Source organism: Solanum lycopersicum, chromosome 5 (genome assembly GCF_036512215.1).
Source record: "Solanum lycopersicum chromosome 5, SLM_r2.1".
Lineage (NCBI taxonomy): Eukaryota > Viridiplantae > Streptophyta > Magnoliopsida > Solanales > Solanaceae > Solanum > Solanum lycopersicum.
The window spans coordinates 30,714,462-30,720,810 of NC_090804.1; positions in this window are offsets into that span (position 1 = coordinate 30,714,462).

Genomic DNA, 6,349 nt, shown 5'->3' on the forward strand with positions numbered 1-6,349 from the left:
CTAAATGTGATATGAAGTATGATTTGGCTAATGTAAGTGCCATTAACTTTAAGTGAGGGATTAATTAGTGGCTGATTAGGATTAATTTAATCCAGTGGGCCCCACCACTCAAGGCAAAAATAAAAGGAATCAGATTGGGAGCTGGCCTTAGTGGGACACGTGTAGAAGGGGGCTGCCTCCACTGCATACTATAAATAAGGTGGTGAAATGCATTGCAGCATATCATCTTCTTCACCACTTGGCTTAGGCAGCCATGGAAATGGAGAAAACCAACCCTGCAACTCTTGGCCAGCAGCTGCAAATAATTTGGTTAGTAATCTCTTTGGTTGGTGTGTTAATTCTTTAGAATACCTTTGTTAATTATCCATTAATATAAAGAAGAGGGCGTGACCAGTAGCTTAGGAAGTTTGTTATAGTTATTGAATGTGCTAAGTATGAACCGAAACCATAATCGGATTATTAGTGGTGTCGTGTTAGTGTTTGGGCTGTTTTGATTAAAGCAACTACAAGAAATTCTGTTTTGACGTCATGTATATGTTAATGTGATTGGGTATATCCTCCAAAGGATGGATACGATAAGGTAGATGTGTTGCGAATTATAAAACGAGTTATCGCTCGGTGTGTCATTTCTTCGCTGCTATGGTTGCTGAGACGAAACTGTTTTGGGGGGGGGTGTTTAATATGATTCGTTGGATTATATGTGTTATTGGTATTGCTGTGGATAATTTGGGTTGTCGTCGGATTGGGACGAAGAAAGGAAAATAGGGGAAGTGCTGTCGGATTTTCATTAGATTATTAGCTAGCTTACAAAATAGTAAAGCGCGACGTTTATCTAATTGCGGCACGATTGTCGCTTGTTATAGATTAATAGCTTGAGCAGTAAATGTTGGACGTGCGGCTCGACTATACGGTATGTAAGCTATCCCTTCTTTCTTTGTTTGGCCTGACCTTTAAAAAAATGAGTGATTAACGGACAGGTTTGATACTTACCTCTAGAGTGTCTAGGTGACGTATATTCTTGCTTCCACAACTATTCCTCTATATATAGGCTATGTCTAAGGCTATGGTGATTTCTCATATCTATGGTAGTACTTCTTAGAGTCATTGAGATTGTACATTTCCATATCGTATTAAAGGTTCATAATCTTGATAAAACGTTAATCTTTGGTAATACTCCTTGCTGGTTCACGTTGATTGTTCTATTGAGTTATAAGAAATGATTTTAATTGCATATGGTTGCTCATAATATTCTGCTCGTGCATAGAGTCATTTATCATTTCACCGAGTCCCGGGCCAGGTAATGTTCGTGCGGAGTTTCTTGCATATGTCACCGAGTCCCTCACTAGAGGGATGGGTATGTATATTATATATATGATTGGTGATGAGGATGGTTATGATGATGATGATGATGTGATGATTATTTCACCGAGTCCCTCACTAGAGGGTCGGGTACATATGATGTATATATATGATGATTATTTTGCCGAGCCCCTTACTAGGTGAGCTGGGCACCTTATATGTTAAAGATATGCATGATTTTCACTTAAAAGGTACACGTGTAGCGATATCTTGTTTCAACTTATTATGTTGGTAACCTGTCATCTTTATCTTATGCTTTACATACTCAGTACATTGCCCGTACTAACCCCTTTTCCTCGGGGGGCTGCGTTTCATGCCCGCTGGTGTAGACACACAGTTTGGTGATCCTCCCGCCTAGGATATCTACTCTGCTGATTGGGAGAGCTCCACTGTTCCGAAGCCCAGTCGTTTTGGTACATAACTTTTTGTGTAGTCTTTTGCTTGTCTATGGGTATGGCAGGGCCCTGTCCCGTCGAAATTCAATACTGTACTCTTAGAGGTCTGTGGACATTATGTGGGTTGTATATATATGTTTTGGATAATGTTCTGGACATGGTTTGTTTGGGATGTCCGCTTGTGCAGGGGCAACCTTGTCGGCTGCGTACATCATTATGTATTGTGTAGTGGCAGCCTTGTCGGCTTACGCATGCTATTATGCTTTGGATAGTGGTGGCCTTGTCGGCTCGCGTATGGTTTTACGATTGAATGGTTATGACTCCTCATGAGACAGGCCCTCTTTATATATATATATATATATATATATATATATATGACGTTGGGGTTGGCTTGATTTGATTAAATTCCATATTGTCTTAGTTTCAGTTGGTTATACTTAGCAGGTTTGTATGTCAGTGTCCAAAACGGGCACTATCACGGCCCATTGGGTTGGGTCGTGACAAAGAGTTGTAACAGAGCAGTTCTTCCTCGGAAGTGTCTATAGAACGTGTCTAGTAGAGTCTTGTTTATCGGTGTGTTGTGCACCACATCTATAAACAGGAAGCTAGAGGACATTTAGGATGTCATCCTTTCTTCTTATTCTAGATCGTGCGATAGAGCTATACTAACAGGATAATCCCTTTCTAACGAATCCCTGTGTTTTCATCTTTGCCTCCAAAGAAAGCGACAACCGCCCAGAAGGGTAAATCGGTAGCATAAGGTACTAGTCAGACCCGGAGAGTTACTAGGGCTCGTGCCCAGTCTATGCCTGGTATTGTGCTCCAGTCGGAGAGCTCTGCTACACCGCCACCGCCAGAGGAGCTTAGAGCAGCAGCAGCTCTAGTTCGGGGGACACCACCAGCCCCCGAGGCCCCAGCACCTGAACCTCCAGCTCCTCAGCCAGGGGCGGAATAGGGTCATGAGAGATGCGGTTTAGTTGTTGACTAGATTAGTGGTAGCTCAGGCTCGCAGGCATGGACTAGGAGTTGATCATGCGGACAAATCTGATAGCTTAAGGGCTCGTGACTTCTTAAGTTGTAATCCTCTAGAGTTTATCGTCAGATGTAGCGTACATTGAGGATAATCAAGGCTCCGAAGACCGACTCTGTTGAGTTAGTTACGTATCGTTTTGCGGGGATGTAGCTATTAATTGGTATGAGTCTTAAGAGTTATCTAGGGGTGAAGGTACTCCTCCAGCGGTATAGGATGAATTTGTGGAGGCTTTCCAGGGACACTTCCTGCCTCTAGAGATGAAGCGAGCTAGAGTCGATAGATTCTTGCTTTTGAGGCAGAATGGCAGGAGAGTTCGAGAATGTAACCTCGAGTTTGATTCATTGGCTAGGCATGCTCCTACTATTGTGGATGATATGGTAGACAGGGTACATCGTTATGTGATGGGATTGGATTGTTATCTGATTGACGGTTGTATGGCAGTGACGCTTCAGCCAGGTAAGGACATTGCTCGGGTGCAGGCATACGCACAGGGGGTAGAGGATCGGCACCGGGGACGTCAGCCAGATAGAGATTATAATAGAGACCAGCATAAGAGGGCTAGATTAGCAGGTTATCCTGACGAGTTTCGAGGTGGGCAGTCTCAGCAGCATGTTAGATTTTCTTCCCAGCTAGCACAGAGTGCACCCCCACGTTCCATGGATAGGGGGTTCGATCGTACGTGATATTCGGAAGTTGGTCAGAGCTCTAGGGCGTCAGGGTCACAGATGGGCAGGGGTTTGAGCCAGTCGAGGCCACCTTTGCCTCGGTGTTCTCGCTGTGGTAGATCCCGTCATGGGGAATGTCGTTGGGATACAGGTGCGTGTTTTTCTTGCGTCCGACAGGACCATACTATGAGGGAGTGTCACCTTAGAGGTAGTGCAGGTGGTATGGCACAGCCTACTAGGTCCGTTGCTGGTTCATCTTCTTCTGTGGCTATGCGCCCTACGGGGCAGGGTATTCAGGGGCCAACAGGCCGTGGTAGAGGATGTGGTGGAGCTTCCAGTTCTAGCGGTGCCTCGAACTGTATATATGCTTTGACTAATAGGCAGGATCAGGAGGCATTACCTAATGTGATCACATGTATATTATAACTATTCTCCCGAAGTGTGTATGCATTGGTAGACCCAGGTTCCACCTTATCATTTATATCTCCCTTTGTTGCTAGTAGGATCGGAATAGAGTCTGACTTGATAGAACCATTTGAGGTAGCTACACCCGTAGGAGATTTTGTCATAGCTACGCGAGTATATAAGAATTGTTCAGTAGTTATATATAGTCATCGTACCGTAGCAGATCTAATATAGTTAAATATGATTGAGTTTTATATTATCATGGGCATGGATTGGTTGGCTGCTTGTTATGCTAATGTTGATTGCAGAGGAAAGATAGTTCGATTTCAATTTCTAGGGGAAGTGATTATAGAGTGGAAAGGGAGTACAGTATCACCAAAAGGTAAGTTCATTTCATACCTTAAGGCCGGGAAGATGGTTAGAAAAGTCTATATTTATTATCTGGTTCGGGTGCATGACATAAAGGCAGAGGCACCGACTCTTTAATCAGTCCCGGTAGTTAATGAATTTCCCGATGTATTCCCAGAGGAACTTCCAGGCCTTCCTCCAGAATGAGAAATAGAGTTTACTATAGATGTACTGCCAGATACCCAGCCAATATCTATACCTCCTTATAAAATGGCACCTGCTGAGTTGAAAGAGCAATTGAGAGATTTGCTAGAAAAGGGCTTCATCAGGCCTCGTACGTCACCTTGGGGAGCACCTGTACTGTTTGTGAGGAAGAAGGATGGGTCGCTGCGGATGTGTATTGATTATAGGCAGCTGAACAAAGTAACAATAAAGAACAGGTATCCCCTCCCAAGGATTGACGATCTATTTGACCAATTGCAGGGTGCAAAGTGTTTTTCAAAGATAGACTTGCGGTCAGGTTATCATCAGGTGCGGGTAAGGGAGGCAGATATTCCAAAGACGGCATTCCGGAACCGATACAGGCATTATGAGTTTAGAGTGCTGTCTTTTGGGTTGACTAATGCTCCAACGGTGTTTATGGATTTAATGAATCGAGTGTTTAAACCATTCCTTGATATGTTTGTTATTGTATTTATAGACGATATTCTAGTATATTCACGTTCAGAAGAGGAGCATGCAGACCATTTAAGGACGGTACTTAGGGTGCTTCAGCACCAGAAGTTGTATGCTAAGTTTTCTAAGTGCGAGTTCTGGTTGACTTAAGTGGCATTCTTGGGGCATATTATTGGAGCTGATGGTATTCGGGTAGACACGCAGAAGATTGAGGCGGTAAAGACTTGGCCCAGACCTGCGACACCTACTGAGGTACGCAACTTTCTGTGGTTAGCAGGATATTACATGAGATTCGGAGAAAAGTTTGCCTCAATTTCAGCGCCTTTGACAAGGCTAACTCAAAAGGCAGCCAAGTTCCAGTGGACTGATGCTTGTGAGTGAAGCTTCCAGCTATTGAAAGACAAATTGACTATACTCCAGTCCTAACCCTTTCGGAGGGACCAGACGGTCATGTTATTTATTGTGATGCTTCGGGTGTTAGGCTAGGATGTGTATTGATGCAGCATGGCAAAGTTATAGCCTAGGCCTCTAGACAGCTTAGGAAGCATGAAAAGAACTATCCTACTCACGATCTGGAGTTAGCAGTTGTGGTTCATGCCTTGAAGATATTGAGGCATTATTTGTATGGTGTCCATGTGGACATCTATACAGATCATAAGAGTCTGCAATATATCTTTAAACAGAAGGAGCTGAACTTACGACAAAGGAGGTGGTTAGAGTTGCTAAAGGATTATGATGTTGATATTTTATATCATCTGGGGAAAGCAAATGTTGTAGCAGATGCTCTTAGCCGTAAGTCCACGGGTATCTTGACAGATGTACAACCAGAAAGGAGGGATATGGTTTGGGAGATTCAGCGGCTATCCAGCCTTGGAGTCCATCTGGCTTATTCAGAAGATAGTGGAGTTTCTATTCGAGAGGTTGCTGAGTCCTCAATCATAGATGAGGTAAAGAGACACCAATATTGCGGGGCTATGACGGCAGGTTATGGGAGAGGCACACTCTACTCGTAATACTATTCACCTAGGGTCAACAAAAATGTATCATGACCTCAGATGCTTATATTGGTGGGATGACATGAAAAAGGACATAGCAGAGTTTGTTGCTCAGTGCCCGAATTGTCAACAAATCAAGATCGAACATCAAAAGCCTGGTGGATTATTACAGGAGATAGAGATCCCGACTAGGAAATGGGAGATGATTAATATGGACTTCATTACAGGCTTACCTCGCACTCAACGGAAGTATGACTCTATATGGGTTATTGTAGATAGGCTGACGAAATCGACCCATTTTCTTCCAGTCAGGACTACTTATTCAGCTGAAGATTATGCAAGGTTATATGTCAGGGAGATAGTGAGACTTCATGGGGTTCCCACGTCCATTATATCAGACAGAGGAGCTCAATTTACAGCCAACTTTTGGAGATCGTTTCAGAAGGGATTGGGGACACAGGTGAACCTTAGCAC